This window comes from Sinohyriopsis cumingii, chromosome 14, assembly GCF_028554795.1.
Source record: "Sinohyriopsis cumingii isolate HCF-2022 chromosome 14, ASM2855479v2, whole genome shotgun sequence".
Lineage (NCBI taxonomy): Eukaryota > Metazoa > Mollusca > Bivalvia > Unionida > Unionidae > Sinohyriopsis > Sinohyriopsis cumingii.
The window spans coordinates 62937976-62964154 of record NC_142974.1 but is presented as its reverse complement, the minus strand read 5'-3'; the positions used below and the strand labels follow the sequence as shown (position 1 = coordinate 62964154).

Genomic DNA, 26179 nt, shown 5'->3' with positions numbered 1-26179 from the left:
TTTAGTATTGAACCGTGATAATAGACCTTGATTATGAATACCTTACACCTTTACGTTACATGGTTTGCCCACCATAATTCATATGCATAGTTCTTCATCTTATATTTGGGGCCCCGAGTGGCTGAGTGGTCTAAAGCGCTCTACGTTACGGATCACTGCCATCTCACCTCTGTCTGCGTAGGTTCGAGTCTCGGATTCAGCCAGTGTCGCATTGTGAGAAAGCTTGCCAGTAGATTCTCGTGGGTCGGTGGTTCTTTCCGGGGTTTTTCCCGGGTTCTTCCTCCACCATTAATACTGGCCGAAATGTATAGCATATTGTGTGATACAAAATGGCGTTAAACCCTACAACAACAACAACAACAACATCTTATGTTTATAAGAAGTCTAGTAGTACTGAAAGATGGAAGTATAATTTTGTGCAACGATATATAAAACGACACAATACATTTTAAAGACAATTCAAATTTATTACTTGGATTACACACAGAGAAGTAAGAGCAAAATATGTTTCCTTATAGAAGTAATAAGGACATTCGGATTAGTCATGGATGAATACCTAGGCGTGTTCGAGGCAGGGACAAATGGACTTTCTTATGCTAGTCTATGTAGACTTGCGATATACGCTCGAAATATGTCACTGTGAAGAATACTTGTAATCAGACTTCATACTTATGCACAGATCTGAATATAATTATAGAACAGAAAGAAAATGTTTATAATTATTGAATGAAAAAACGTTTCAGATTGCAGATTGTATAACCTTGTTTCATCCGATGTATAATTTTAAATATTGTATGTCAAAATCATACCCAAATTATAAAGTAGCACGCTATTAGGTAATAATATTAAGGCACATTGAATGTGTAATCGATAAAACATATCTATATTTCTAATTTAGCTATAATTTTAACTTATATTCAATTTACGAAATTTTCATTTTTTACATAAGTAAATAATCTTTCCCTATTAAACTTAGCCTACAAGGTTTTGTTCTAGTTATGCGCTAAATATGCAAACAAAATAAATTATATATATATATATATATATATATATATATATATATATATATATATATATATATATATATATATATATATATATATATATATACACACATATATTCTGTTATCAATTATTATTTTGCCCTGGACAATAGAAGGGGTTCTAAATAACCACAACCATCTCTAAAGGTGAGAAAAAGTCTCATGAGAATCGCATAGAATTCCTTCCAAAGTGTCCTGATGAAAAGTGCCTACTATAGATATTCCGATCTTAGACAGATTTGCACCAATATTGCACAATATGTTCTAGAAATATTTCAAAACATCTGCATCAAGAGAGAAAAATTAGAATCAAATAAGAATGTACTTGTAAGCAATGTCCACATTGTAGAGAAAGGTGCTATGCAACTTTTTCAAGTTGGTACCTATTGTAGAGAATATATATATATATATATATATATATATATATATATATATATATATATATATATATATATATATATATATATATATATATAGCTATTACGATAGGTGTTAATAAGTAATTGATTATTTCAATGATTTAACAACATGGCAAGAAGACAAGCAAACTAGCAAAATGAAAGCTCGCGTCACAGAAGCACCAGCCGCACCGAAAAAGCGCAAAACAGTTCAAAAATCACTATTTAAAGACATTTCTGCCCACCTGTAGTGTGATCTCTCTCTCATAACAATAAACTCTAGAGGAAAGCGAGATAGTGTATTTTCACATTAAAATTATGATAATTAAATATTTAACCTTCATGCGTTTTATTTGCAAGCTTCAGTCTTTATTTCTGGCAAGAAACCAGGGTTGCTTGTTAGATTTGTATATATCATTGTTGTTTTCTAATGTCTCAGATATGGCATATAATTCCCTCTTGATGGAGACTGAGAGTGATCAGACATGTGCGAATTTATGTTCTTAGTGTGACGTTTAGCCTCCTAAACTGCCACGTTTATCCTTTGATCTATATATGCATATCTGGTAATGAAAGCTTATGGTAAAATGAAATATGTTCATATTTCAAATAAGGAAGATGGAATTAAAACATATCTAGTACGTATAAAAACGTTTCCTGACAGATCATCATTTCTTCCATTTCTTAATTATTGTTAAATGTAGAATCCGATTAATAGGTTGCGTTGCTTGCTTTGCATTTGTTGAGTAATGAATTATTTATGTAGAGTTCCGAGTATCAACGCAAAGTAATTGATCACAGGTACAGATATGTTCAAAACTATTCAATACATATAGAAAAGATCTTGTCACTTTGTCACATCATATAACATATCGAATCAGATTGAATTGCTTTCACGTGCAAATGCAAACACATTTCTCCATAAACCTGGCCCCCTTCGCGTCGGAGCAACGTATTCATTATATTATGCAACGTGTATTAACATATGACATGCGAACTCATCAGATTTATATATTGTATCGTTGCACTTTTTAAGTGAGTCTATTACATATTTGCTCACATATGGCTTTATATTGTAAAGTAGTTCTCATTCCCATTTTGTTTGGAAATGCCACTTGCGTGCACTTTTTAATATATGCAGCTGGTAAGCTTTATCAATAACAGTGACCAGAGTCATTTCCTCAATGCGTTTATTGACCTTCATGGTATAAATGAAGTGGAATATTTAAGATGGATACTGTCTTCACCATTGCGATCTATTTTATTATATCCCTGCCTGAATCCCTTCCGGAAAAATGGTACAGTATGTTTCCTTTTCCGCAAAAACGTTCCTGTCTTTAATATGGAACAATACTATGTGCATTCATTAGTGGTAATTAATGTCCTTACATTCGTCAACCATAGGGATCTTAATATACATCCTCGTAATAAAATATATATATTTATAAGTATATAGTCTTTAGAGTAATTCTCCTTAGGCCAGTGCTTGGAGTAATGCTACATTACTCCCTTATATAGATATAACCTAACTTTGCCAATGTCAAGGTATCTTAGGACATACGATATATATATCTAAAGTTTCGAGAGTGTCTGCACGTTCTGGTACCGTATATGAACGGCAACCGAAACATCATTTTTGGTGATGTGGAGGTGACCGTGTTAGTATGGGTGCTGGAACGTGCAGGCAGGCGATAGTTGTCTTATCTCGCATTCAGAGGTTCTAGGTTCGATACCAAGCAGAAACCCATTATGGAGCGAATTATTGATATGCTTGTTTAGCGGTAAGGTTGGAATAGTCCTAGTACTATTAGTGGTAATTAATGTCCTTGCATTCGTCAACCATAGGGATCTTAATATACATCCTCGTAATAAAATATATATATTTATAAGTATATAGTCTTTAGAGTAATTCTCCTTAGGCCATTGCTTGGAGTAATGCTACATTACTCCCTTATATAGATATAAGTAATAAATAATTTCGATCACATTTAAATAATGATATGCAACATATGTTACTTCCTTTTCGAAGGCTTAGGAAACCATATTTAAATAATATATTTTACTTTCTTACACATGCATTTTCTGTACGGTAAATCATTTTCCCCATTTATCAGACGATTAATATTTCTTTGAAACTTCATTTGAATGCAGAAGTAAACTTAGTTGCATATTCATTACCATGGTATGATTTGTTCACTCGCATGAATAGGGTAAATAAGTGATTATCAAACAAAACTAATTTCAATGTATTGTCATATTCGTTTTGTTGTTGTTTTTTTAGTTTTTTTCTTCCTCTTTTTACTTATTGGTGACCTCAATAACACGAGTACGTTTGATATCGTATCATTAGGTTCTCCCAAAATGTATAATTTACAACGTGGGAACATAATTGTATTCGTATTGGCTAAGCTGGATCAAATAAGGCGTCTTACACTAAAGCAATGTATATTCTACCTTGAAAACAATTACACAATTACCAATATAACATTGTCCAGTTTAAGTTTACATTTTTTTTTTAACTTCCCAGTCAATGAATGTCTCACCTGTTTCATCCCACTCATGCAAACATTTGATGTTGGCCGTGACCTGACTGCAATAGTATGATATATTCGAATGCTATAAGTATAATCGTGATTAATTAGATGTATTTATAATTATTGGCAGCAGGTTAGGGAGTAACATTCATTTCAAGGCATTCCTTTTACTGATCTTAAACTGATAACCTTATGGAAAGGTTATCAAACTCACCCAAGTTTAATTTGATTAGAGGGGGTAAAAGCTTCCGCGTCAATAGCTCCTTGTTTGCATTTGCAAATAGATTGGCGAAGGATCACAGTACTTTCCAAGTACTGAGGGCTGATAAGAGTAGAAGGGGAAATATACTTGGTGACATAGGTTTAAAATTTGTCCATAGCTTTAATATTGTCTGTCTATATGGGTACAAATAAACTATTCATGTTAAAGACGTCAAAAAATACATTTAACATACAGCGTTATGTGTCCATACCCGACATATACTGACCAACTTGAACATTTAAACATGTAATTTAAAACCATGGGAATCCAATGATTGATATATAGCTTTGAAATTTGTATCCTTAATAAATATACCTTCTCGCTTCAGCAAATACTAACGTGACGCCCTAAAAAAACATAATATTGTCCTTCGCAAGCTTTTTAAAGTTCTGGCATTGATATTAATGAAGACAAAGACGACGAGGAGGGTGATGATCTCCACTACTATTTATACTGCTAGTACAACTACACTAATACTGCTACAACACCAACCACAGTTAGTACTTCACTGAATTTTGAATGGACTTTGAACATCAAATACATGATGCATATTAGTGTTTCTCAAGCAATCAGATTGTTTGGTCTGTTATAAAAGTAGCTTAGCAGTAAAGACAGTATCATAAATCATTGTATAATGCTGCGATAGTAGTAAATATCACCGATGTTTTATTTTCAACAATAATTGATTGAAATGCGATAATGATGTAAATAATAATAATAATAATAATAATAATAATAATAATAATAATAATAATAATAATAATAATAATAACAATAATAATAATAATAATAATGATAATAATGATAATACTAGTAATAGTAATAATAATTATTACAATTATAATAATAATAATACATATATATCAGCAATTATTGATTGTCTTTATTGTCTTAGTTCTTTCAAATTCATTATATTATATGCTTATTCCGGTAGTCAGCTCAAGGTCAAGCATAGACACGCGACACCAAATATGCGAATACATAACAATGGCCTAACCTTGTAATACTCACAACATTATCGAGAACTTGGATGATGGTAATGCTAACCATGATGATGACGATGATGATGACATAGCTGATGTTTATGACGATGAGAAAACTTATGATAACATAAATTACTAGGACCTACGGGCGATGAAGATGTTTTCTTAAAACCCCAGTTACACGTTCATAATAGTTCATATCAGAAATATTAATATCATTGATTACCATGCACCTTTAATGTCCAAAACCAGATACATGCTGTCCGACTTGAATGTTTAACGTACGCCTAAGTGTTTGCCGTTCTAAATATAGTGGAATATGTGAGCTCTGGGTATCCAGTGATTGCTTGATAACATGGAAACTTCAATCCATGGGAAACTATACGTTCTGGCTAAATAAAATAATGAAGTTCTTTCTTAAATAATATAATATTGTTCTTGAAAAGATCTGTTTTATGTTTTTCCTTATGCTGAGCGTGGGACCTCTGAACTTAGCTCAGCGTCTGTCCACCCGCTCAGGTCGCTTCCGGTGCAAATATTTGGCGTCATCTCTATGCAATTCGTAGCCTCATCAAGGACAAAAGGACAAAACCCTGCGAAATGAACATATGGCACCCATAATTATTTTGGAGCCTCTATACACCGCGTGCAAAGGAAATAAATTACATGACATCCAGGAAGAATTTTGTGAGAGATTAACTCTTGTTACCATCATGCAGTGTATGACGTTATGATCTAAGTCAGAATGATTAGAAAACTTTATAAAATAATGGACTAAAAAAGTCTCTGCGTGGTGTAAATAAACATCAAGCATTTGCCATTTCCCACAAGCAACACATCTAAACCCCGAATCCTCCTCCCTTCAACTGACTTATATCTACAAATTATGTATGTACACAGCGTGTACAAGGAGAAACTACGGTCAAATTTTTGATTTTATTTTTGCACTGATTATGTCTTCCAAACGAATTTAACACGGAAGTAAATATATCGCTCAAATTGTGGCATGAATGAACAAGTGCGATAATATCGATGTGTAATAAGGTAGTGAGTCAAAGCAAACGTGGTTTTCTGCGTTGCCCTGAAAGGACGTTTTTCTGACATTTTCGTTGTGAAGGCAAATATACTGAAACCTCATTTTTGCGGTAAGTGGATATTAAGAGTTTTCATATGGGTATATTTATATACGAGACATGTTGAAAGTTTGTCTGCACCCGACGGGTATGTTGAAAGTGTTGCGTTCGCACCCAAGGGCTCTCTGCCGAAAAGGCTGTTGGTTGCTTACTTTTTTCAGTGAAGATAATAAATATTAAATATTTTGTTTACGTAATCTAAGCCTGGCAACCGAATTTCCCTTTATTCTCTTTAGATAAAATTTCTCATGCGAAAATAAATCATGGATCAGTTTTCAATTTGATACTATAATCTTACACTCTTGTAATCTTTTACAGCTTTTAATTTTGTGACAATATCGTAGATGTATGTAATCGTCCATTCGTGCATATACGCATTTGTATACCTGGTATGTTACCCAGTTCCCTTGTCTATGGTTTCGTTCATTAATCTGTACAGATCTCTCATACATATATATTAACTTCACGTGTGCCTGGCTAAGCCATACAATTAATTAATAAGGTTATTGTCGTCAAAGCAATTTAAAATTAGTCATCATAACAATAAATCGTGAAACAATCGTTAAACATATAATGATAACAAAACGATTACCTTTAGAGAAAATATAATTTCAGACATTATTTCTTTTATTGAAATACAATCTTGGAATCTCTTTTTAACGTCTCTAAAATTTAAAATTTATTGAATTCCCCACTTTCTCTCTCTATCACTCTCTCTCTTTCTCTCTTTATCATAGGGGTGACTGTTTGATACAGTCTTGCAACGGATACATTTTTATGCGATCATTTCAAAGCTGAAATGAAAACATATATATCAAGTGTGATGATTTTGTTTCTATACTTATTTTCACTAGCTTAATATAATATGATGCTATGATACTATATGTCTAACTTGTACTCTGCACTTTACTCTATGACGTTAGGAGTCGATTCTTACTCAGAAGGTCGAGTTCATATTTTCCCGCACAAATGAGGTAACCTTTTAATTATATATTAAGTGTGCTTTGCAACTAAAGCGTTTAAAAAATAATGCACTACAAGAAAGTTATTGAATGTATGTTATATTCCAAATTAAACATACAAGTGTATACAGTAACATTATTCACGCTCACCTTCCCTTTGACGTGGTATTGAATCGTTTTTATTTCACAATATTTTGTTCTACTTAAAATTCAAATTTAGAGTTATGATGTGATCGATTGCGTCTCGGACCAAGTTTTCCATTTGGTCTGAAATGAATGGATTTTGCTTATATGTCGATCAAAGTAACTTCGACATTAGTAGTTGTAAAGGATTGGTTGGGTCGATTCCTTTCGATGATGATGTGACTGGAAAAAACTCATTGGTGTAAGCACTTGTCCTTCTGTTGGATCACGTTGATAGCTTTTACTCATAAGGTGGAAAATTATGAATTTTTTATAAATTGGAAAATACATGAAAACGCTTGATTGAATATATAGTGTAATGGAATAACAGGTTCATTTCGCTATGTTGTAGAGTAAATTATCATTTCGAATGTAATTGGTGTTGGTGTTCGAAATATCATCTAAATCGCAGTACAGTTTCGTACCGTAAATCAGTCATCGAAATCCAAATAATCTTGATTATCAGATGTAAATAAGAAACTATTTTTTGAGGATATTCAAGAAGTGAAAAGGTAAGTATAATTATAGTAATTGATATTAGTAGATGACAATTTGTATGACCTATCACAAGCATGATGTTTATTGGATTAACCCCACGTACGTACATGATATGTACGACTTGCAGCATAAATTAAAACTATTTAAACAATTAAAACGTCTTCTTTGTCGTCTTGGCTAATTAGCTCTGAAGCATTTGCTTTTATGCCAAAACCCACTTTTCAGTTGCATTTTTGTGTTCGAATTTAGTGCTTGGAATGAGATGTGAAATGGAACTTCTCTGATGTAGACGGGATAGAACTTGAATTTAATATAGCTCTCAATGCTATTTTTACACCCGCAACATAGCTGGGCTCTTAGTCTGAAACATTCGATTTGAGAAGAGGTACTAACATTCATCTTAAATAAATGTTTAAAGGACTAAAATGATATGTCAATAATGCTTGTCTCACGTTTGTTGCTGACATAACGGGCATCATGTTCAGTTCTTAGCTTGGTTGAAAGCCTCTTTTGTGACTTAGTAAACGCGTCGACATCGTTTATCATCTTTACTTTCAAATGTACCAAGCAGGATTGTTTTTCATAAACATACAAAATATCTGGCGTCTCCTACACGAACTAATATTACTTATTTGGAATTAAAAGTATTTCCTAACTCATGATACTATTTGTATACACACTTGTCGTGCAGTATGAGGAAATGAAGCATGAGTAATTGCTGTGCTATTCAGACGATGAAAAGTTAATTAAGAACAATGGGCATATTTTAACAAAGTAAATGATATTTCCTTTTTATACAAACATGAATTTAAAATTTTGTTGGCCATCAAACCCAGCTGATGCTGTATTAAATTGTTCCTGCTGTTTACAATTTGCCTTATTACAGACCACGAGCAAATGTATCAAGAATGGTTCTGTTTGGATTGAATATATGTTAAATCATGTGTGAAGGAAGTTTTACTAGTTAGATTTCACTGCGTTTGATCCAAACTTGTGGATCCCATAGTCGTCTCACTAGAATGCTTACTACCACAACTAGAACATTTACAATCATCAACGCCGTAGTCGCACGTCTTTGTTTTTGTTGTCCCTGTTTTGATTTTTGAATTAATATTTGAATCGTTGAATATGTAATACTAATAGTTTATACATTAACCCGTTTACAGTCTCAAACCAAACTATTGATATGATTTGGGTCCTTTATATGCTGTCATGCAGATTGTTCAGTTGTTAATTGTAAAATAAATTAGAACTGTCTATGCGTTTTACAAAGACATCTTTGCTTTTTTCCGTCTTTTATATCAAGTAGAGAGTTTGCCCTCTGATAATTTTTCAAATATCTTTAGGAGCTAGTTAGTGTTATTCAGATTAAAACCCGTATTTAAATTATGGAAAACTAACTTCTTCCTGCTCCTTGTAAAGTGAAACATACATAGATTGGTCGTGTTTTGCGTAACATGACAATGTTACAGTCTATCCTTACACTTTCTCAACCTTACCAGAACATCAGATTACATAAGCTCGATCACTCTGAATGTTGATAGTGACGTTAGTCGTTCAAAAAAGTCTAATCACTAGGTTGGATTACTTAGAAAAAATCAATCCAACTTCCTATCTTCATTTATTCCGTATATATTAAATTTCCCCAAAAGAAATGCATTATATATCAAGCAAGACTTCCAGAATCTGGTTATTGGCCTATTTTGATTTAACTCAGATTCCATTTTTTGTCAAATCCAAACCTAACTTTCATTACGGTTTCTTTGTTTGATGTAGTTTCGCCTTGCAGATGCCTCAAGAGTTGTTAATGTCTCCTTCACATCAGTTACTTTCTTAACTGCCGATTTATTCGTAATGTTGCATTGTGTTATTCTATTACCTAATTTTTCAGTTTTGAATAAATGAGTTCCATTTTTATGAATTGCTGGAATTGTATATTTAGAAGATTGTTCAAGACAAATTGCGCCTTGTTCATTTACACAAGTAAAGAGGGAATAGACTGGTGCTGGTCGGCTTCGGTATCTCGCTCGCGATAATATAATACAAGTCCGATGCGTTGCCGCCTTAAATGCTGCGTTTACCGTTCATTATAGATATATTCCTTACCTCTCATGTTCATTAGACATAATGCACACCTAGGGTTCACTTTGTAACTGAAGTCCAGGATCCTAAAACTCTTCTTAGCTGTATTATGTAAGAAACTATTGTTTTCGATTTTGTCTGTAATGATAGCATTATATGCACTTATTTGTTGCCTTTTGGTCCTTTCGTTTATTAAAAATTTTCCTTTTTATAAATTATTATTTTTCCTTTATTTGAAGTTAAATACTTATATCTGTCTCTTCATCTGATTACTTACTGCCATAAATCACATTTGAAAATTTCGGATATTCAACTCCTTTCTGCAAGTTTAATTCGGCACCTTCAAATAGAGTGTATAAAGTTGAAACCGCTTATATTCTAGCTTATTAATCTTGTAATTTGGTTTGTATTTCCCTTCTAGCCCCTGTCGTTCCAAGATGAAAGAACGTTCATACATATTTTGAGAGCGTCCATTTATGTTGTTCTATTAAAGGTATAATTTATTTTCCTTACTGTAGCGGTATGCTTTCAAGGAAGGCTCATTCTGATCTAGATTTCAATTGCTGTATGACGTTTTATTTGAAATACCTGATGCACTATGCAATCTAAGCAATAAGTAAGCCTTATTAGTAACATTGACCAAAGCCTTTGCCTCACCTGTTCAAATATATAAAATGCTCTGTCAAACGCGTGAATTGATATTTGTGCTAACTAAGCGACATAGTTCAGGCAAGTACTTTGTTTACTATCACAATGTAATTAAATGGACCATATATCTCTTAAAGCGAGATAGGGTTATTTCATGTTACTTTTATGTTACTTTAGTACATCAATATAGACAAATAGTTGCCATTTGAGTATAAGCGACGTTGCCGGAAATGTCAGGTGAAAGATGTTTTGGCAGAATGAAACATCTAGTTATATCATTCACACGATCACGCGCACACGCACACACATAACAAGTACAAAACTAAGTTAAGATACAAAATTTAAGCGATCGGTGGTTATCAAAGGACACGTCTAAAATATTAGACTTACTTTAAGCATTGCTTCCTTGATAGAAAGTATGTTGTGCATATACACGGCGTGATATACTACGTGAACACATTGCATGCGATTTCCCAGTATATTTTCCTCTTATGGAGCATTATCATGAACTTGAACTTTATTTAAACACGTGTATTTCAAAGTTGAGTAATATGCATAATAGTATAATACCGTGAATATCAGAATATTTTACGTGCATGGAATATTTTAATATTATTATATGTTCGTTTTTGCTCCTTTAAGCTTATACTAGCAGAATCGTGCATTATACATATTGCCTCGTACTGTACGATTGATATGTCTAAGATTAGTATGGTCTGTTCGTATCTAATTGTCAGTGTCAGCAAACAATGTCCGCTCATGTTGGTATACTCCGGATCATATTTTGTATTTGTATGTGGATGATCTAAACATTCTGTTCGGTTCATTTGAAAGTAGCGAATACAACTTTAACAATGTGGATGAGATAATTGAGCCACAAAATAATTTTAAAGCAAGCAAACGACTGAACTTAATATCTGCGATATCCACAACAATCGTGTGACATGCATTGTTGGAAATACTATTTTGATCTTTCAAATACCTATTTATGAGACTAGTTCTTATCTCTTTGCTACTCGAATGGGTCTGACTAAGACCTATGGTCCAAAGAGTTTTCAGAAATAACATATACATGGATATTAAGGCAACACTGAGATCTCTCATTTTACAAATCAGTCCGAACACTGAATTCTAAAACAACAATGCAACTGAAAATGGCTGGTTTTAGTACAAAACCAAAAGCCTCATTGTTTATAGGCCAAGACGACGAAGAAGCGAGTTTTCCGGCCAAAAATTCATCCACATCGCGAAATTGTGCTATAATTTTGACTACATTTCCAACAGAAATCACATTGTCCTTAATGCGTTATAAAACAAAATAAATGCAATATCCATAACCAATAATATTTAAATTATGATTAATGTTGATAATTTCAATAAAATAATTTATATCTTCTCCAATTAATCATTCCAAACATAAAATAACAGAACATAAACACATGTGCTGCTGCATCAATACTTGTATCTCCAGTTGCATGAGTATCATATGGAACAAACTTAGCAAAAAAGTCCAGAAAATCATAACTTGACAAGCATAATTTAGCTGTAAAAAAAACAAAAAAAAACAAAATCAATTCATTCCAAACCAACTGGAAAAAGTTGTTTCAAGGCGCATGCATTCAGATATGATTCTAACATTCAATTTTACGTAGACTAAAACGAGACGTATTGTTGAAATGAATGACTAAGAGCGTGATATGCTTTGTTTAAAGGCCGCTAGGTGGTGCTATGAGTTCGTCAATACAGCTAATGTGTATTGCTGAACCTCTAGTTGTGTATTTTATTATATAGTCCATCATATATTCAGTTAGGTTATTTGGCCTTTAGTATGAAAACAAGATAACTATATAATAATGTGGCTACTAAATTTATATGGGAAAATATTAACGCGTCATTTTGTGAGTAATACTGTGTTATCTAATATTGTAATTGGCTTAGAGAATCTAAAGATTAGGTGCTGGATTGAGTCCACATTAGCATTATTGTTTATCTATTATATTCATCTGTTTCGGTGATATTTGCTGATTACAAATATGTAATTTGAAAGATGACAGGGCGCATGCATATGTGTAAGCCGTTTTGTTTAAATTTCTGCCTATGAATCTTAACTATTTGATAACAGCGTAAATAAACAGGCATGTGATACGTCTGGTATTAGCCGTTGGACAACTCAAGAGAGTGTGTCCAATTACCTTATCAGTTTTCTAACTTGTATGATAGTATTATTTGTATTAAATAGTGATTCTACCTACTATTATCAAGCATTCTTTCACACAATCCAGGGATAGCACTTCCCGTGCTGTCTGGTGTATAATTATAATTCTCAATAATTAATCATTTATACCTCGATTTCTTTCATAGAAACCAGACATGAATGTGTAAATAGATGAGAATTAAGTACTAGGTTGTAATGTGAGCATGTCTGCTACACACACGTTCATATAACACCGATTAAGTACCGTCATTGTTTGGTGATGTGTGTACAGTTGTGAGGGAATATAGGCTTATGTGTGCAGGCAAGGCGAGGGATTCCGTTTGTCTGCGGACCTGGGTTCGAATTTCCGTAGGATACGAAATAAATTTCTCTAGCCTGTATGATGATATTATTTGTATTATACTAAATGTATATTAATGTTCAGGAGCACCAGTTATATGGTAGTATTAAAAAGCTTCACAAGGAATGTTGTCTGATAAGGTTCGAAGGAGGAAGTAACATCGGGTTATATGTTTAACATGTGTACCCATGTGTAGTCTTGTTGGTTGATATGGGCATAATGTACAACTAAATGTTAAAACTATAATTTCATTCGTATTGTTCCAGAGAATGATGTTATGACTTCAAAAGCAGAATATTGTTCTTGAACAGATCGAAGTAACGTCCATCCATTGGTGCGGACAACGGCGACGGTGATTATTGTGACTATTTATATTGGTAGGACCTCAAAATTAAACTAATGAAATTACTAGCACAGCTAGAACTGCACTGAATTGTGATTGGAATAGGAGTGTCAAATGCATGTGACTCACTTTAGTGTTTCTCCTGCAAGGTGTTCCTTCGATCCGTTATAAAGTATTTGAATGTATGTATTGTATGTATGTATGTATGTATGTATGTATGTATGTATGTATGTAGGTAGGTAGGTAGGTAGGTAGGTAGGTAGGTAGGTGTGTGTGTGTATGTATGTATGTATGTATGTATGTATGTATGTATGTATGTATGTATGTATGATACTTATTTGCTATTCCTTAAGCGGTGCTTACATCCATTAATAAGACTATAACCTTTTTCTCCACAATGCACTGCAGGCAGTCATTTCTTGAAAGAAAATGTATTTATACTATGTATGAGAGAGTCATTAATTAAACGATTGCATCATACGATGAGAATTTACAAACATTTCTGCATTGGTACACATAATCTGACGTCATTTTAAACAACAACAAACTTTTTGCAACCAAACAAGCCCTTAGGTAAATTTCGTTACTTGTTGTACAATGTCAACCAAGATGAACATTTGTTGCATCTTTTCAGACAACGCATTTGAGTAGAAAGTCGCATACGGGTATGTGCAAAATTATTTCAAAACATTGTGATAGAGAGTTAAAGCCAGCTCCCAGGGTAATCATGAAACAAGTTCATTTTTCTAGATAATGCTCAGTTTAAGACATCGCGTCACCAATATCAGTCAGCTGATTGTTGAGTATAGTTGGAAACTGTATACCGACATGCATATTTCTCATTTATATATGTACTAGAGTATGAATATTGTTTAAATCAATTAAATCAATCGAGGTTGATAGAAGTTAGTGTGTGTGTGTGTGTGTGTGTGTGTGTGTGTGTGTGTGTGTGTGTGTGTGTGTGTGTGATTTGGAATTTTAACGCAGCTTTAACAATTGTTCAGTCATATCGGAACGATGTCTGCAGTGTCACAGTTTATAGTGATGTATAGCGCTTGCTCGTCATGTCGCTTACATGAAGCATTATGTCCCACCCAGTCTCATGATACTGACACCAGGCCGACCAGTTCTAACACTAACTCTTAATACTGAGCACCAAGCGAGGCAGCTGTTAGCACCATTTGTAAAAGTCTGTGGTGTGACCTAGCCGGTGATTAAACCCACGATCTCCCGCATCCGAGGCGGACGCTCTAACAACTAGGCCACCGGAGCGGTCAGGATGCTAGAAGATGCTCGATAGAGAGATAGATGTAACACTGTTAAACATCATTGCATGCGTAAGGGAAATAATACATATTAAATATGAAGGTTCGAAAAGCATTTTTCGTGTATGTCTGGTTTAAACATTTTTATCGCATGACAACGTCAGGTCTAAACCGTACCACGGATTGATAAAGGTCCATCCTATTCATTTCAATACTTTAAAGGGGATGAACGTAATGGGTGAGTCACTGATTGGCTGAAACATGAAACTTAGGTCACATAAACGTATCCAGTACTCGTATCCACTGTTGGTTTCAAACGAAACAAAATATATACATTATGTAATATTTACACTTCTTGGACTTGCAGAAGTGCTTGAATTGGCCTCTTTATGCGTACTTTTAAACTAACATTTTCTGCTTCATTCAAATTGTTTTTAAATATATTTTAATTATTTGCTAATGCGAATATAGTGTTGTTTAATCTTTCTTGTATTAGTCAGGCAAATATATAGAATAAATCCATAAGTAAAAACTAATCGATGTGACCTTTACCAGATTATATGTCAGAAAAGATCCTCCTGAGTCATGCGTGTCTGTTAGAAGGAGACTTGCTGTTGATTCCTAATTTTCGGTCATATCATTTCAGACATAGATCCATCCATACCATATAATGTCAAACAAGGTCCAGACTGTGATCCAGCTACCAGTTACCACGGTACGAGTTGATTTTAAATAGACAATAAACATAACCACGGCTAAGAAAGCACAATATCTTCTCTTCTTTGACAGGTATATCAAGTATCATATTGACGTTCCATCCATAAACGAGATCTCAAAAAGGTACTTCACAGTATTTAAGAGTGATATGCCTAAATTGGAGTCAAGAGTCATATATATGACTGATAACAGCTTTTGGTACAAATACATTCCAAAGCTAATATGCATCATTGTTTTTCAAAGTTATAATGTTCCCTTGACACAACGTTCCTCCTAGTGACAATAACCAATTCTTAATTTCTTCCAAACAGGGGCAATTCCTAGCTTAGAGTAGATTCGTAACATCAACCAGCCAATACCTAGCAACATAAATGGTGCACTTCGCAGATTGTAGGTCCCTAACTGCCTTGACAGTTTACTCGAAGAGTAACCATCTCCACTCCCTTAGAGGTTGTATTCCTGGAAGGAAAACTACTATGGTATCATTTATCACCAGAGGGAGAATATTGATCATAGACATGTTGGTCAACGTCTCAAAATAAGCGCCAACTGTACGCTGAAACAGGGGCAATAATGTGAACGCGCTTCATGAAACTTCGAAAATCCGTCTGTTCCTAGTGGAAATTCACAATAAAGATTCTTTGCAAGGTATATGTTATTTTCAAACAGAACAGAGTCCAGTTCCAGGCTTGACCTAAGATAACGTAATAAGGGTAATTTTTACACATTGTTCCCTAGTTTTCTAGTACTAGCCAATGGACCGAATAGAATCGTGTATTATAAGCTGCATATGGTCCCATCGGCCAACTGGAAGAAAACTAGACAAAACATATGCATAGTTTTGTGCACAATTGTTAGGAAATATACAAATATACTATTGCAAACTCAGCACAGTTCCCGTTGTTTTACCTTCAAGAAATGCGGATCAACTGTTTGTAAAAAAAGTCTTTAGATAACGTGATCGTAAACAAGATCACTTAGAATTTAAATACAGTAACTTGAACATCTAATGAGTTTTTATTTGCAGGTTGTTCGGTTGTTTTATTATCACTAATTATTTTGTGAATAAATAAAGCGTTGATAGCCACGGCCTTGATACCGCTGAAGGTCTTGTTCATAAATTCCTTTGTTACATAATGTACATCATCATCGTCGATAATATCTTGGATGGATCATTCATAAAAAGTTATCCTCCAAATTGTTTGCCAATATTTTCTAACTTTCGATATCGTATTTATGTCTACGTTGTATTCGATGCAAGTAAACGACGATCCGATTTCAGCGCCTCGTAACCTCATAACAAAATATTGAATCTCAACGTCAGAAGTTTTAACGTTTGGCAGTTCAATATTTAAAAAACACAAGATCACATGGGTAAACATCAACAAGAACACGTCTGATAAACTCAGCTAAATCTAATTCGGTGACAAATCTGCTCAGGCACACATCACAGCTCATGTGTTTTAATGTAAAAGTGGTTAGCTAAAAGCAAAGCTGGTACAAGATTATAAAAGCCTTTCGTCCAGAATAAGAGAATAATATAATTACATTGTCAAAGGTGCTGAAATCTAATATCACCTTGCACCTAAAACAGTGTTCTACTCAGTTAATTGTCAAGGAGTTGTCTGGGTGGGTCATTGTTCTCTAACTGATTTAAATTATTTAGATGTTACATTATAACGTTTGATCTGGTAAACATGATACATCAACGACACGTGAATATATTGCTTATATATTAGCATCCAACACAAATTCCTCTTTTCTGGATAAACTGATAGAACCGCCTGGAAAATAACAGTATTTTGAAGTATTTTGAAGAACAAATCTAGGTTTTAGGTAAGTGTTATCATTTAAAGAATAACCAAGTATTAATTAGAAATTCAAGGTCTATAGTATTTTTAACCCTTTAGTACAGTATGTGATTTGTTGCCATTTTGAAATCACTTTTTCATTAGCCGTACACATACTGTCTTCATCAAGATGGTATAAATACCTTTATTGAGACTGCCACACCTTTGCATTAGGTATATAAGTATTTGGAATAGAAATGACGCTAATTGCATAATGTAATGCACCCATCATCATCATCATGTCCTCTAAGGGACTTCCATCTTGATTAAATACTTATTTCATGTTCTTAAATTTTGATTGCTTTCAATAATAATATATGTAATCTTAATTGCAATGATCCACACTCTTTAATGATTTGCATCTGTAATGTACATTACAGATTTAGCGTGATTATTTATTTACTAAATTATCATATTCTGATAAGTAAATGTACAAAATATACCAATCAATCATGTAATTGTTTGTACCCTTATAATCTCAGTACCTGTTGATCAGATATATTTTATTCTTCATCGCCTTCTAAAGTAACATTTGCTTTAATGAAATAGATTGTCCTAATAAATTAGTCCCCTGAAGTTATACCATGTGAAAATTAAGACTGAAAATAAATGTTTAAGACGGAATTTTCTTAAATTTATAATGTGCTTTATGAGTAATCAGGCGTATTTCGCTTCGAAAAAAACAGATGGATCAGGTGGCATATAACAGTTATTGACCTGATTCTCTGGTGAATGTTTAAGTTATGTTCAGGTTGTACTAAATGGTAATATGCTTGCAGATGAAACAACATATCGCAGTAAACGATGACATTCATACATAATACAGGATATCACACACAATACTTTCAGATTCAAATACAGTCTGCACGTGAAATGGATCTTGGAAAGAGTATTTGGGGAAAGTAAACTCATTGTTATTGAGTAAACTCAAGACCACTCATATTGCAACTGAAATGGATATTGAATCATAACCTGATATATCTCTAACATAATTAAATATAAAGCATCGTAGAACAAACAGAAAGAAGGATGACACTAATCCAGACTTAAACTTTTATATGTAGGACATGTAATTTAAAAGTAAATCCACCAATCGTCCGAATAAACACAGGAAGATGATATCAAGCAGAATGGACAACACTTGAGAGTATACGTTGATACGGAGGATATATAACATTTTTGCCACTTTTGGCCAGGTTTTGAGCAGCCAACAAATATCAAACAGCGGTAGCACAAATCAACCTGTATATATTGAGCAAAAGGGTGATTTAATTAGTGTTATTGATGTTCATTCAGGAGGCTCATCTGATATAATCTACATCGGCCATGAAGTTGATGAAGGGTCAGTAACGCTGAAATCATTGGCTTCCGAGACGTGGATCTCGGAAAGATCTTGCTCATAAAATATCAAATGACAACCGTACATTCCAAAATTGTTTTAGTAGGCCATGAAGTGATGTACAACGACACAATTTAGGTAACACATTTTGATATAATATTTTCTAAGTTGATTTATCCACATTTTGTTACAATCCCTGAGGTTTCTCGAAAATTGAATCAGTCGGTTAAACATTAGCGAACGCTTTAAATGTTACCAAATTAGATCAACTAAAAATGTGCGATTTATCATCAAGAAGATACAAAAAATTTTTTGCTCAGTGATTCCAGGAATGACAGTCTGTGAAACTTTTTCGAGCAAACATACTTTATAACACATGACCAAAATCGTAAATGTTCCGAATTGTTAGAACCTGAAAATTATGATTGTCAAGCGGGAGTCGAACAAGCTGAACTATCTATATTTTTTGAAATATCAAGTAGCGCTACACGCGAATTTAAATCCGTATATAACACCTAGCTGAACTATTTGTAAATAAAACACACATGATCAGAAATATCATTGGTGTGGGCGCTTGGGAAAGCACTAGTGGGGAGTGAAGGTAATGAAGCAAATAGTACACATTAATACAAAACAAGTGCTAAGACGGCTTAAACAAGCATTAAATCATGGGACGTGACCTAAAAGAAAAATACGTTTTGTACAGAAAGCGCAGACGTCCAAGGAATCCAGCTACCACGAAGCCAATAAAACGGTATCGTTCGGTTAATGTGCCTAGCGAGGGCCAATATCTTCATTCACATCGTAAATCAATGTTTTACTCGTATGAGGAAAATGTTGATAGCAGTAGGTAACGATGCTCGCAATCTATTTTGTACCCATGAACAAGGTACAGCAGATATACCTATTGTTTTTACAACATCAGTATTGCCCGCTCCATGTACGGTATGCATTGACCGTCGATTTTGCAAACAGACTGTGCCCTTGACTACAAAAGAGGCTTCCGGACCGCCAATATTTTGTGATGAATCCAAATGCTAGAGCCCCTTTAGTTACGCAAGCTGCTGAAGGTTGACACTGCATGAGCGCATGATATTGGGGACAGGTTCAACAGCATTTGGGCAGAATATCCCTTTGTGTAACATTACTGGAAGAAAATACTGTTTCTCCAGTGCGCCTGCAAATCTAATTACTGTTTTCGTCGGCAGTGCGACTTGTTAAGCTAATTAAGAAACATGTTGATGCCTCTCTCTCAAGCATGCTGAAGACGCATCTAAGCAGGGTAGGGATAACCATGTACCGTTCATGTTCGAACGACCGTGCGCACAACTGTGAGAATGTACGCACGTACGCTGCCGACAATGTCTTCTTCATTACTTAGAAAAACATTTCATGGTATGAATTTTCCAACTGCCTGAAAGAGTTGGCGTATTCTTTCATCCTGAGAAAGTTGCCTGGGTAACCATAAGCCGTTTTGATTTTAAAATCTTACCCGTTCTCTAGCAATCGGTATTGTTTAAGCTAAATGTTGACATACTAAAACTCATTGCTACCAGAGTTGAGTTCGAGACGTTTAGCTGTCTTGTTGCGTTGGCTATGACATAGACTTTGCTAGAGACTCTGGCAGGCAGTTCATCTGGTTTATATGTGTATTTCCTGCCAATCATAAGGAACTGCTCGAGATGTTCTTTGTATTGGTAAACATATACCTTCTGCTAAAACAAACTGTATCACAAACGTAGGTACGACTTCTTTTTCCCGTTTTCTCTACCAGAGAGAACTACCGCTAGATAGAGAATGTGAGCCCTGTATTCATCTGACTGTCACGATCAGGCTTTCTCGTTTCACCTTTCTACCCCATACGATGTAAATATCCCTTATCCTAAGTGAACTTTCGAAACATGCTTAACGAGGCACCTACCCGTCTGTATTAAACTCAACCTTGATGTTACGAAGCTATGGTACGATTACATAGCCAAGCCGTACGGAATGTTCGGCACGGCTTTATCAATGTCATATAGACTCACGCATCTCTGTCTTCATAGCCCTACCTAGTTAAAAAACAATGTATGTTCTTTTATATTTAATGCTCGCAGCTGTTCAAGCGCCGTCGCCTCTTATTTCCACTCATGTCGGTACCCCTTAGGAACATATGTTTCATATGTTTCACTTACTGATGAGATTATATAACTGATTACGTTGCTCTATGGGGAAATGGTTCATATGAGTGTTTCGTACTGTATATTGCCATTGATCCATTATCGTGAAGCATATAAAGTTGACGGCTATGTCTAACTATCTTAATTTTCTAAATGAAGCATAATTGCATTTGAAATATTACCCCTCGAAATTAACTAGGCGGCACAATTCATCGTAGATCATAATGTTGATCTATTACTTATATCAGTGTATCTTCGGTTACACTGCTTTACCTTCTCGACACACACATCAGGCGTACCACGCTTGTTCCCCATCTACACAGCCATACAATCGTACCTGCCCCCTCTTAGGAAATGTTTCTTAATTTACACGTATCTTTTTGCAGCTTTATCTACACCATTTAATGATTCTCAGTAGTGTCGAGTCACCTGCTGATATTTCTTAACACTTTAATGTTTTCATATGAAAATAGTTTATGGCTGATTCATAAATAGGTTTGGTCGCACTGAGCTTTTTCATGCTAGTTTCAAGAAACATTGGTTAAGGATAACATTAGTGAGTGATGTGGGCAATCAACTCAAGGGGAGACAAACCCGGAAATAAGCATTTTAATTATTTCGTTTGCCAACATTTTCCAGTTGCTAATGCCTACAGTAAAACAAATTTCTGACCAAAAGCGTTTTTCTGGCCTCATTTATGATGTGAACGGTCATAGAGGTTAGATTTATGTTATGTGGGTTTATTTTTATTAATTACAAAAGTCGGGTTATAATGGATCGGTTTAGAGGAGATTTGTAATAATGATAAACTGATACACATCTACGTTCAAAACTTTGTTTGATGTCTAAATGTCAAATATATGTATTGTAATTTATGTTTCAAACAGCAGCCAAGCAGCGTCAATGTAGACGCTAGACCCAAACCAATGACCGATGGCTGTGAGTGGTATCATTATTTACTGTGGGTGTTTTGTTGCCTGTTTCTTCCATTGAACACATGCTTGATGTTAATCCGTGTCTGCATTTTTAGCGTAAGTATATCTAGTATTGTGGCAGGAAGTACCATAAAAGCAAAATGGGCTTGTTTGTAAATCAAAATCTTTTAACTATTTTATATACATTGTGCCTAGGTAAGCTTCAAAGGTTTCATTTTCGTGAATTTGTAATTTGGAAACATACCTTGTTATTAATAGCTTAGATACGATCTGCTAGGTTAATGTCATAGTAAACATCTGGATAAACATCGATTACATTTTGAAATACATCCTCTACTTTAACGACAGTAACAGGAGATACTAATACAATTACCGCAGCTCTCACTACGACTTTTATAACGCAAATACTAATACTGCTACTGCTACTACCTATGCTGATTGTAGCAAGAAATAGTGCTACTATTATTGATGCCGCTATTATTATTACAACTATTAGTATTATTGCTGCTTGTAAACAGCAACTAATATTGCTACTATTAATGCACGTAAGCTAGTGCTGCTGCTAGTATTATTATTAAAGTATTAATAATGCTACTACTCCTATTTATACCGCAAAAAACACACATCATCGACAAAGAAAATGCCAACCACATACTATCTATTTAAATCTCTTCGTACTTTAGATACTTTTACTACTACTACTACTACTAATAAAAATTATAAGGAATAAAAAACAATTGATGCATGTTTTTGAAGGTAAATGCTTTTGCTTTAACCAGCTGGGGTATGCTTGCAAAAATAAAGGTGAAGCATGTATCCATTCTGTCAGTATGTGAAATGACGTACATTAATATTCCGAAGTATTGACTGACAAATGTGCTGCAATGTATCATGATATGTGGAAATTGGTACATTCCTTTTTAACTAAACTCAGGCAAATCTTAAAAAGTGATTGTAAGTCTTGAAAATCACTTTGGAGGAATTAAATCTGATCGGAAAAATGCCAAACATTTTCAAATGGTTCATTTAATGTATGAGACATTATGGATGTAAATGAAACGAATTCATAAACAAATCAAAGAAATGGCTATCGCCATAATCACGTCAATCTGTTTTCCACTAAAAGTTTCGAAATATACTTTGGAATGTATCCTTCGAAATATGAAAGTGTATATCCTTCGTGACACACGTAACATTGTTTTTGTCGTTGCAAATAGAGCCTCAGAGTTCTATTATTCATTATTTTCACTCAGTTTTAATTATTTCGTGACCAACTTAGTGCATGTTTATTTTTCTAAACATAAAGTGAAACATTCATCATCAAACCAAGCTCTCAACTAATGTTATGTTTGAAGATTCAACACTACAAATAATAACCCTTTAAAATAAAAAATTAATTATTATTAATTAAACAAGGAAAACAATAAATAATGAATTAAGTCCTTGCTTTGATTTAATTTTTCATTGATTCCTTTACATCAATTTATTCTTACAGGATGCCATTAACAAAAGCTGCGATGATGCGTGCAGGATATGGACGCGTTTGTACTGTGCTTGGCTGTGTCGGTACTGCGCTGGTTCTGACGTTTAATGCTATATTAAATGTCCATGAAAATCATTTGGATTTGATCCAGATTTGACATCAATTCGAAACGTTTAGAAATAGCATTGTTTTGACGTAGCCACCCTGAGTGGCTTTGTTTTAAAGCAACGCTAGTTTTCATATCGTAGAGTGTAATATTACAATTATTGCATATGTATGTAACTTAACACAAATAAGGTGAAGTGCAAAAATGTACACGAAAGAAGAAAAAAAAAAAAAAAAAAACAACAAAAAAAAAACAACAATTGATCCACGTAACCTGCTGTCTCTCCTGCGACGGAATACTTATCAGCATTAATCCTACATCTGACACATACACTTTCGCAAAAAGTTCGAATGAATTACAATGATGTTTACGTGGTGCAGACATGAAACATGAATTATGTCCGTAACAGCGTATGCTTATATTAATACTATACCAACTTTGTAGGTGAATGCAGTAACAACTGCGCGACTTTCTAAAACATTTACCACACATCTTGAATTTTTCTCACAACAAAGAACTCCCCTCTTTTGAGAAAGAAAGATCTAGACTCACGGTAATAATATCATAGGTTTCACTTGAATTAAGCCCATCCAGTATTAGATATATGCCTTTAAAACTCGTCACCGCAAGACGGTAACTTTGTTAACCATGATACAAGTCAGATGGAGAAAACATACAACGGTATTGTGATTTACATCAGTAAATTCGTGACGTGATTATGACGTCTCTGAATATTGCTCAATCAATTATGCAGTATTAAAATTACATGAAATAATGTGCAAATAGACAGAGTTGGTCATCGTTGCTGGATTCATAAGTGTGATATTGATATGGCATCCACGTAATTGAAAATATGTCAACATTTCGAGCAACAAATGTCACTCAAGATTAGGAAATCCTATTCGAAATATGTAATTTAGCCAATTGTTTGCTTGATACCTATACGCGTAACTTGGATCAAATATACGAAATGCTTTTGTAACACATATCCAATCAGGTTTCAAACACAATATGGAATCTAAATAATAAAACAAAATCAATTGCACGGTAAGCACAGTTTAAACTCAAATTTTTTCATCACTTAAAATATCTGAGGTATACTAAAGTCATACTGTGTTTTTCCGTTTAGTTACTAGGAAACGTTCATTCTCACCGATTATAATTTTCGCCCGATTCAAGCGTGCAATTAAATTGATATCAAAAAGGAAAACAAATTCTTGAACTCTAACATTGCTATGTGGTATGTTTATCTAACATTACCAACCCACCCACCCCACCCCACCCCAACCCCATACCCCAGAAAACAACAAAATAAACCCACAAAATGAACCTTGCACTTTATATGGTACACATCAAAGTAACAAAGTATTAATACCTGTTCCAAAATTAAGATATATTTACATGAAAATAGCCAAACTAAGTTCCATAAATGTTCATTGCCATATTTTGTATAGATCAAGTTTTGAAAACCTTTGTCATATCTTTATTGTCGAATGAACTATTTGCGGCACGTCTTGAAATTATAAACCTACTATTCCCTTCTATGAGCTGACTCGAACTTAATATAACGTGGTGCGAATCTTTTTTGAAGGTCTATGTCACAACCTTAAATCATCTTAGCCAGCGGTAGCACATGATGTCTTCTTTTATTTGGGAAATATGAATTGTCTGTTCTGACGATCCGATTTTCTTCCCCAGACCCAACGTATGCATTGCAAAGTTTTATCTAAGTATCGCCAAGCTCACGTCCAAAGTTATTAGCTGGCTGATGAGACGAGATGATATCATACATAATTATTCTCATAAAATGATATCTCAATTCACTAGATATCGAATACAGTTTGGTTCCGTAATTGTGTCAAATTCTTTTTTATGTTCTAAGTATGAATTCGTTATGAATGATTGCAGAAAACGTGTATAGTGAAAATACAAGTTACATGTGAAGCTTCTTTATAGTTACACATTTATTATGTTTGATCAAAGCTCCTATCCATTTCAAATATCAATTAAACATTTTACTAAACTCTTGTTTGAGAAAATTCTCTCACAGCAATGCGAAACTTTGACTGAACGAGAGTAAGTGGGAATTCTGACTGATGATTGTTAAAAAACCCGTTTGGTCACGATATTTTTCTCAATACCTTGAGCAATTGAGTGAATTAATATATCTAACTAGGTTTAAAAAGCATTAGTGGTTGGAAGAAAAATACCAATATTAGATGATGATTTTCAAATCGGTAGAACTTTTCAATGAACGTTTACAGTGTATAGTGAATACTCTAATGTGGTACGTGGTCCTAATTCGACAAAATGCGGACTCACTATCAATAATCCTGTATTATGAGTCTTTGGAAAGGACTTAGTACGAATGACCAATATATTTTAGCAATCACATTAACTTTGAAAAATATGAGCAATAAATTAGACATCGATTGTTAATGAGCTCATATATCCTACCCAGTAAAACAGTATTGAAATAAAGAGAAAGGATTATTGATCTAATTTTATATCAGAAAAGAAGAAAACTGAGTATGCATGACTTCAAAAACATTTGCCTGTATGTATTCAGAAGCCTTCAAAATGAAGAAAAGAAAGTATTATTTAAAATAAGAATCGACGTTTCTATTCGAGACACATTTCCAGAAATTCATAAAAAAGTATATAATAAAGGTCCTAGCGTGCTGTGCTACCAGAAAAGGGA

At 34.0% G+C, this 26179-nt stretch overlaps 1 long non-coding RNA gene across 5 annotated transcripts in view; it reads left to right on the top strand.

The window, feature by feature from the left end:
- Positions 1-25971, top strand: part of LOC149783987 (uncharacterized) — a 32587-nt gene extending 6616 nt beyond the window's left edge. Inside the window, exons 1-5 of one of the 5 annotated variants that reach the window (XR_016413713.1) lie at positions 6231-6365; positions 13548-13633; positions 15536-15604; positions 21842-21985; positions 23385-25971. This is a non-coding gene — a long non-coding RNA (uncharacterized LOC149783987). Of the gene's footprint in view, positions 1-6230; positions 6366-13547; positions 13659-15535; positions 15605-21841; positions 21986-23384 lie in introns of those variants that run through there. The other 4 variants (XR_016413709.1, XR_016413711.1, XR_016413710.1 and 1 more) reach the window with 4 other exon arrangements.
- Positions 25972-26179: the final 208 nt, after the last annotated feature.